Source organism: Athalia rosae, chromosome 3 (genome assembly GCF_917208135.1).
Source record: "Athalia rosae chromosome 3, iyAthRosa1.1, whole genome shotgun sequence".
NCBI classification, from domain to species: domain Eukaryota; kingdom Metazoa; phylum Arthropoda; class Insecta; order Hymenoptera; family Athaliidae; genus Athalia; species Athalia rosae.
Window position 1 is genome coordinate 12,838,469 of NC_064028.1, and position 8,568 is coordinate 12,847,036.

Genomic DNA, 8,568 nt, shown 5'->3' on the forward strand with positions numbered 1-8,568 from the left:
ATTCCGTTCATACATTCTGATCATTAGAGTAACACGTACGTCGAGTTGCAACGCCAAGAGATTTCTAGTTTGAGACTTGTAATTCTTCAAAGAAAATTATCACTCGCGGGGGTGTCAGGTTGAGGGTGGCTTCCGCAACCTCGATCGATATGGAATATCCTCTCCATACATTCTGATTATTGGAGTAACACGTACGTCGAGTTGCAACGCCGAAAGATTCGTAGTTTGAGACTTGTACTTTTTTCAAAGAAAATCATCACTAGCGGAGGTGTTAGGTTGAAGGTGGCTTTCGCAACCTCGATCGATATGAAAGATCCTTTTCATACATTCTGATTATCGGAGAAACACGTAAGTCGATTTGCAACGCCGAAAGATCTCTAGTTTGGGACTTGTGATTTTCTGAAGAAAATTATCACTCGCGGTGGTGTCAGGTGAAGGGTGGCTTCCGCAACCTCGACCGGGATGCATCATCTCTTTCATGAATTCTGATCATCAGAGTAACACGTACGTCGAGTTGCAACGCCGGGAGATTCCTAGTTTGGGACTTGTAATTCTTCAAAGAAAATTATCACTCGCGGTGGTGTCAGGTGAAGGGTGGCTTCCGCAACCTCGTTCAGGATGCGATATTCTTTTCAGACATTTCAATCATTAGAGTAACACAAACGTCGAGTTGCAACGCCAAAACATCATTAGTTTGGGACTTGTAATTTTTCAAAAAAAATTATCACTAGCGGGGGTGTCAGGTTAAGGGTGGCTTCCGCAACCTCGATCGATATGGAATATCCTCTTCATACATTCTGATTATTAGAGTAACACGTACGTCGAGTTGCAACGCCGAAAGATTCTTAGTTTGAGACTTGTAATTTTTCAAAAAAAATTATCACTCGCGGTGGTGTCAGGTGAAGGGTGGCTTCCGCAACCTCGATCGGGATGCGATATTCTTTTCAGACATTTAATCATGAGAGTAACACAAACGTCGAGTTGCAACGCCAAAACATCATTAGTTTGAGACTTGTAATTTTTCAAAGAAAGTTAATAATCGCGGTGGTGTCAGGTGAAGGGTGGCTTTCGCAACCTCGGTCGATATGAAATATTTTTTTCATACATTTTGATTAGCAGAGTAACACGTGAGTCCATTTGCAACGCCGAAAGATTTCTAGTCTGGGACTTGTAATTCTTCAAAGAAAGTTAATAATCGCGGGGGTGTCAGGTTAAGGGTGGCTTCCGCAACCTCGACCGGAATGCATCTTTTCTTTCATGAATTCTGATCATCAGAGTAACACGTACGTCGAGTTGCAACGCCGAGAGATTCCTAGTTTGGGACTTGTAATTTCTGAAAGAAAATTATCACTCGCGGGGGTGTCAGGTTAAGGGTGGCTTCCGCAACATCGATCGATATGAAATATTCTTTTCAGACATTCTGATCATTAGAGTAACACAAACGTCGAGTTGCAACGCCAAAACATCATTAGTTTGGGACTTGTAATTTTTCAAAGAAAGTTAATAATCGCGGTGGTGTCAGGTGAAGGGTGGCTCCCGCAACCTCGGTCGATATGAAATATTTTTTTCATACGTTTTGATTAGCAAAGTAACACGTGAGTCCATTTGCAACGCCGAAAGATTTCTAGTTTGGGACTTGTAATTCTCCAAAGAAAGTTAATAATCGCGGGGGTGTCAGGTTAAGGGTGGCTTCCGCAACCTCGACCGGGATGCATCATTTCTTTCATGAATTCTGATTATCAGAGTAACACGTACGTCGAGTTGCAACGCCGGGAGATACCTAGTTTGGGACTTGTAATTCTTCAAAGAAAATTATCACTCGCGGTAGTGTCAGGTGAAGGGTGGCTTCCGCAACCTCGATCAATATGGAATATTTTTTTCATACATTCTGATTATCAGAGAAACACGTACGTCGATTAGCAACGCCGAAAGATTCTTTGTTTGAGACTTGTAATTTTTCAAAAAAAATTATCACTAGCGGAGGTGTTAGGTTGAAGGTGGCTTCCGCAACCTCGATCGATATGGAAGATCCTTTTCATACATTCTGATTATCGGAGAAACACGTAAGTCGATTTGCAACGCCGAAAGATCTCTAGTTTGGGACTTGTGATTTTTTGAAGAAAATTATCACTCGCGGTGGTGTCAGGTGAAGGGTGGCTTCCGCAACCTCGATCGGGATGCGATATTTTTTTCAGACATTTTAATCATTAAAGTAACACAAACGTCAAGTTGCAACGCCAAAACATCATTAGTTTGGGACTTGTAATTTTTCAAAGAAAGTTAATAATCGCGGTGGTGTCAGGTGAAGGGTCGCTTCCGCAACCTCGGTCGATATGAAATATTTTTTTCATACATTTTGATTAGCAGAGTAACACGTGAGTCCATTTGCAACGCCGAAAGATTTCTAGTTTGGGACTTGTAATTCTTCAAAGAAAGTTAATAATCGCGGGGGTGTCAGGTTAAGGGTGGCTTCCGCAACCTCGACCGGGATGCATCATTCCTTTCATGAATTCTGATCATCAGAGTAACACGTACGTCGAGTTGCAACGCCGGGAGATTCCTAGTTTGGGACTTGTGATTTTTTGAAGAAAATTATCACTCGCGGTGGCGTCAGGTGAAGGGTGGCTTCCGGTACCTCGATCGATATGGAATATTTTTTTCCTACATTCTGATTAGGAGAAAAACACGTACGTCAAGTTGCAACGCCAAAAGATTCTTAGTTTGGGACTTGCAATTTTTCATAGAAAATTATCACTCGCGGTGGTGTCAGGTGAAGGGTGGCTTCCGCAACCTCGATCGGGATGCAATATTTGTTTCATGAATTCTGATCATCAGAGTAACACGTATGTCAATTTGCAACGCCGACAGATCCCTAGTTTGAGACTTGTAATTTTTCAAAGAAAATTATCACTTGCGGTGGTGTCAGGTGAAGGGTGGCTTCCGCAACCTCGATCAATATGGATTTTTTTTTCATACATTCTGATCATGAGATTAACACGTACGTCGATTTGCAACGCCAAAAAATTCTTAGTTTAAGACTTGTAATTTTTCAAAGAAAATTATCACTAGCGGAGGTGTTAGGTTGAAGGTGGCTTTCGCAACCTCGATCGATATAAGAGATTCTTTTCATACAATCTGATCATCAGAGTAACACGTATGTCGATTTGCAACGCCGAAAGATCCCTAGTTTGGGACTTGTAATTTTTCAAAGGAAATTATCACTCGCGGGGGTGATAGGTTGAGGGTGGCTTCCGCAACCTCGATCAATATAAAATATTTTTTTCATACATTTTGATTATCAAAGTAACACGTAAGTCGATTTGCAACGCCGAGAGATTTCTAGTTTGGGACTTGTAATTTTTCAAAAAAAGTTAATAATCGCGGTGGTGTCAGGTTAAGGGTGGCTTCCGCAACCTCGACCAGGATGCAATAGTTCCTTTATAAATCCTCATCATCAGAGTAACATGTACGTCGATTTGCAACGCCGAGAGATCCTCAGTTTGGGACTTGTAATTTTTCAAAGAAAATTATCACTCGCGGAGATGTCAGGTTGAGGGTGGCTTCCGCAACCTCGATCGATATGGAATATTTTTTTCATACATTCTGATCATTAGAGTAACACGAACGTCGAGTTGCAACGCCAAAAAATTTTTAGTTTGGGACTTGTAAGTTTTCAAAGAAAGTTAATAATCGCGGGGGTGTCAGGTTCAGGGTGGCTTCCGCAACCTCGACCGGTATGCATCATTTCTTTCATGAATTCTGATCATCAGAGTAACACGTACGTCGAGTTGCAACGCCAGGAGATTCCTAGTTTGGGACTTGTAATTCTTCAAAGAAAATTATCACTCGCGCGGGTGTCAGGTTGAGGGTGGCTTCCGCAACCTCGATCAATATGGGATATTTCATTTATACATTCTGATCATCAGAGTAACACGTACGTCGAGTTGCAACGCCAAGAGATTTTTAGTTTGAGACTTGTAATTTTTCAAAGAAAATTATCACTAGCGGGGGTGTCAGGTTGAGGGTGGCTTTCGCAACCTCGATCAATATGGAATATTCTTTTTATACATTCTGATCATCAGAAATACACGTACGTCGATTTGCAACGCCGCAAGATTCTTAGTTTGAGACTTGTAATTTTTCAAAGAAAATTATCACTAGCGGAGGTGTTAGGTTGAAGGTGGCTTCCGCACCCTCGATCGATATGAAAGATTCTTTTCATACATTCTGATTATCGGAGAAACACGTAAGTCGATTTGCAACGCCGAAAGATCTCTGGTTTGGGACTTGTGATTTTTCGAAGAAAATTATCACTCGCGGTGGCGTCAGGTGAAGGGTGGCTTCCGGTACCTCGATCGATATGGAATATTTTTTTCCTACATTCTGATTAGGAGAAAAACACGTACGTCAAGTTGCAACGCCAAAAGATTTTTAGTTTGGGACTTGCAATTTTTCATAAAAAATTATCACTCGCGGTGGTGTCAGGTGAAGGGTGGCTTCCGCAACCTCGATCGGGATGCAATATTTGTTTCATGAATTCTGATCATCAGCGTAACACGTATGTCAATTTGCAACGCCGACAGATCCCTAGTTTGAGACTTGTAATTTTTCAAAGAAAATTATCACTTGCGGTGGTGTCAGGTGAAGGGTGGCTTTCGCAACCTCGATCAATATGGATTTTTTTTTTTCATACATTCTGATCATTAGATTAACACGTACGTCGATTTGCAACGCCGAAAAATTCTTAGTTTAAGACTTGTAATTTTTCAAAGAAAATTATCACTAGCGGAGGTGTTAGGTTGAAGGTGGCTTTCGCAACCTCGATCGATATAAGAGATTCTTTTCATACAATCTGATAATCAGAGTAACACGTATGTCGATTTTAACGCCGAAAGATCCCTAGTTTGGGACTTGTAATTTTTCAAAGGAAATTATCACTTGCGGGGGTGATAGGTTGAGGGTGGCTTCCGCAACCTCGATCGATATAAAATATTTTTTTCATACATTTTGATTATCAAAGTAACACGTAAGTCGATTCGCAACGCCGAGAGATTTCTAGTTTGGGACTTGTAATTTTTCAAAAAAAGTTAATAATCGCGGCGGTGTCAGGTTAAGGCTGGCTTCCGCAACCTCGACCAGGATGCAATAGTTCTTTTATAAATCCTAATCATCAGAGTAACATGTACGTCGATTTGCAACGCCGAGAGATCCTCAGTTTGGGACTTGTAATTTTTTAAAGAAAATTATCACTTGCGGGGATGTCAGGTTGAGGGTGGCTTCCGCAACCTCGATCGATATGGAATATTTTTTTCATACATTCTGATCATTAGAGTAACACGAACGTCGAGTTGCAACGCCAAAAAATTTTTAGTTTGGGACTTGTAAGTTTTCAAAGAAAATTATCACTTGCGGTGGTGTCAGGTGGAGGGTGGCTTCCGCAACCTCGATCAATATGGATTTTTTTTTCCATACATTTTGATCATGAGAGTAACACGTACGTCGATTTGCAACGCCAAAAGATTCTTAGTTTAAGACTTGTAATTTTTCAAAGAAAATTATCACTAGCGGAGGTGTTAGGTTGAAGGTGGCTTTCGCAACCTCGATCGATATGAAGGATTCTTTCCATACATTCTGATCATCAGAGTAACACGTATGTCGAGTTGCAACGCCAAAACATCATTAGTTTGGGACTTGTAATTTTTCGAAGAAAGTTAATAATCGCGGTGGTGTCAGGTGAAGAGGGGCTTCCGCAACCTCGACCGGTATGCATTATTTCTTTCATGAATTCTGATCATCAGAGTAACACGTACGTCGAGTTGCAACGCCGGGAGATTCCTATTCTGGGACTTGTAATTCTTCAAAGAAAATTATCACTCGCGGGGGTGTCAGGTTGAGGGTGGCTTCCGCAACCTCGATCAATATGGAATATTTCTTTCATACATGCTGATCATCAGAGTAACACGTAAGTAGATAGGGTCGGGTATGGGGCGTCACAACAAACCCCCTCCCTTCCCCCCTATGGCGCCATCCCCTCGCCTAGTGGGTTATCGGGCGTCTACCCCCACCCCTCCGCCGGGGTCTTTTTGGGGCATCTTTCCCTCCGTCGGGTCTTTAGCGGGCGTCTTCCCCTCTTCTCCCTGTTTGGGGCCTGCTTGTGGTTCTGGTGACGTCACGCTGGCTTTTTTTTTTTTTTTTTTTGGGGGCATGGGATGGCGGTATTCGCCCCGTCCTGTTTTTTTGACAGAGGGTGGGTGTTTGCGTTGATTATTTGGGTAATGAGTTGCGTACTTGATCGAGCAGGTGACTGAGTCCGTAGCAAAGTATACCGGTGTGTGGTAAGGGAGGAGGAGGAAGAGGTGGAGGAGGAGGAGGAAGGGAACAAGTAGTAAAACTCTGGGTCGACACGTATTTTTAAAAACTTACGATTGATATTTTATTCTACCTCGTGGGTTTTGTAAGAAATGAGTACAATAGTTTTTGGTGATTATATGTAAAGCTTACGTTCTATCGGTAAATGAGGAATGAATATGAATTTGTACAACATTGGGTGTTTAGATCAAGTAGAAATAATACCCTTGAATAATGTTATGTGGAGTAAACAATGCATTGTGTCGTTACGAGATTGTCTTTTTCGCAATTACAAGTGTCTTGTTTTCTACTATCACAGTCGCCACCCAAAGGGCCATAATAATCAGCAGAACAAAGTAAATAACCCACACACCCACTACACCCCACCGTAACGAGGTTGTAAGTTGTTCATGTTCCGCGGCGTCGATGGCTATTTTTGGGTCAGGCTCCGGCTGTGTTTCAATGGCGTCCCATGGATGCCGGTCAGTCGAAACGGCTAACCGGGTATGTGTTCTATTGTCGGATGATGGAATGATTTGTACGGCGACGTGTGAAGAGGATGACGATGTCGTCACTGAGGTTGACGAGGCCATCGTGAATACTGTTTAAGTAGATGTAACCGTGAGTTTCCGTGACTTGGGAAAAATTTTCTTTCCGGCTTCAAGTGGTTTGCTCCATGGACTGCTTGATTTCGGCGACGAGATAAGACGGGAACAATTTGGTCATTTCCAGTAGAGTGATATCGAGATAATGCTCGGCGAATGTTTGCAGCGTTTGAGGTCTGATGCTTGTTGTCGCGGCTTCGAACTCTGTGTTCAGTGCCTGAGCGATACGAAGAAGAGATGGTTCCCTTAGTCCCGTGGATTTTAATTTTGCTGCTACGTGTTGCACGAACAGCAGCTTGCACCGATTAACGTTTTCAGTTATTCTTTTGAGTCTTCGAATCCGTTCCTCCACGCAGACAAACACTGACTTCAGACCGTCGAACGTTGTTTTTTGCATCACAATGGAGGGGCGATAGAGTTTTTGACGCTTCGCATGGGGGTGTGTGGTGTCCAAATCACAGTTGTTCGTGTCTTCTTCATTCTTTAATGTCCCGCATGGCGCGTAGTCTTCTATACCATCCGACACATCGAATCGGACTGCGCGTTCTCCATGAGCTGAGGTGAACTCCACGGTACACTCACCGAGATCAATTCGCTCGTCCGGCCACTGAGCACCCTCGTTACAGTCGAATTTGAAATAATCAGATATCTCATCCAACGAATCAGCGAGTCTCGACCACGTTGATGGTTTGAAGGTGATTCCTGTGGATGACGCGTTGCTGATCAATCTGATGATTGGTTCAAATTGTTCGTCTGTTCGCAGTCCGAGCCCGACGTTCACTTTTTTCGTAAAAGAGCTGTTGAGCCCGTACGTAGTCGATAGGAGAAGATTCTTTTCAGATTTCTTCAGTGCTCTGGCGAATGTTTTGAATATCCTACTGGCGTTGCCCATTGGTGAAGTGGATTTGGACGTGGCCATCGCTAGTGGTTGATACTTTCACGACAACTGCAAGACTGAGCTCTGTCGGGGATCCCATGTTGTTTATATGTTGAATATGATGATGATGATTAGGATGCGTCTTACTCGTTACCCCGTACCATTGGCTAGTCGTTATATACACCCGCGAGTTTAAACCCACTTACATGCAAGTGCGATTGTTACACTTTACCACCCGCGTATACCGCTGCTGTGACGGCTGTTGCCCGTCAATCATGTCAGCTGAATAGTTACCAGCTTGCCTAATGGAAGCAATATACGAAATGTGGAAAAATCCGTTACACCCGATCTCACGCCGGCCACGCGGCATCGTTTTATCTCACTAGTCTCGGCGCTTGGACTTAAGTGCATGGTGACGAATGACATGGGCACCGGCGCATCCAAAGGGGTGTCGGCTTGCAAGTCATAAAAGTTACCGAGAACGCGTCCCTTTACGTAACGGTCATTTTCTACCACCCGCGGCTTTTATGCACATCATCTGTTGCACAATCAACACGCTCGTTCGTGAACTTGTTGTGGTCAACAACGATTGTTGGACGGACGAACGTACGAAGGAATCGGTCATCCTCTCAATTTATCGTCGAAGTTTTACACTTTCTAAGAAAGTGTCATGAACGTAACTTAATGGTCTCGGGCACCTGTGCAATTTTGATACAAAACATCGGACAAGAATTAAGG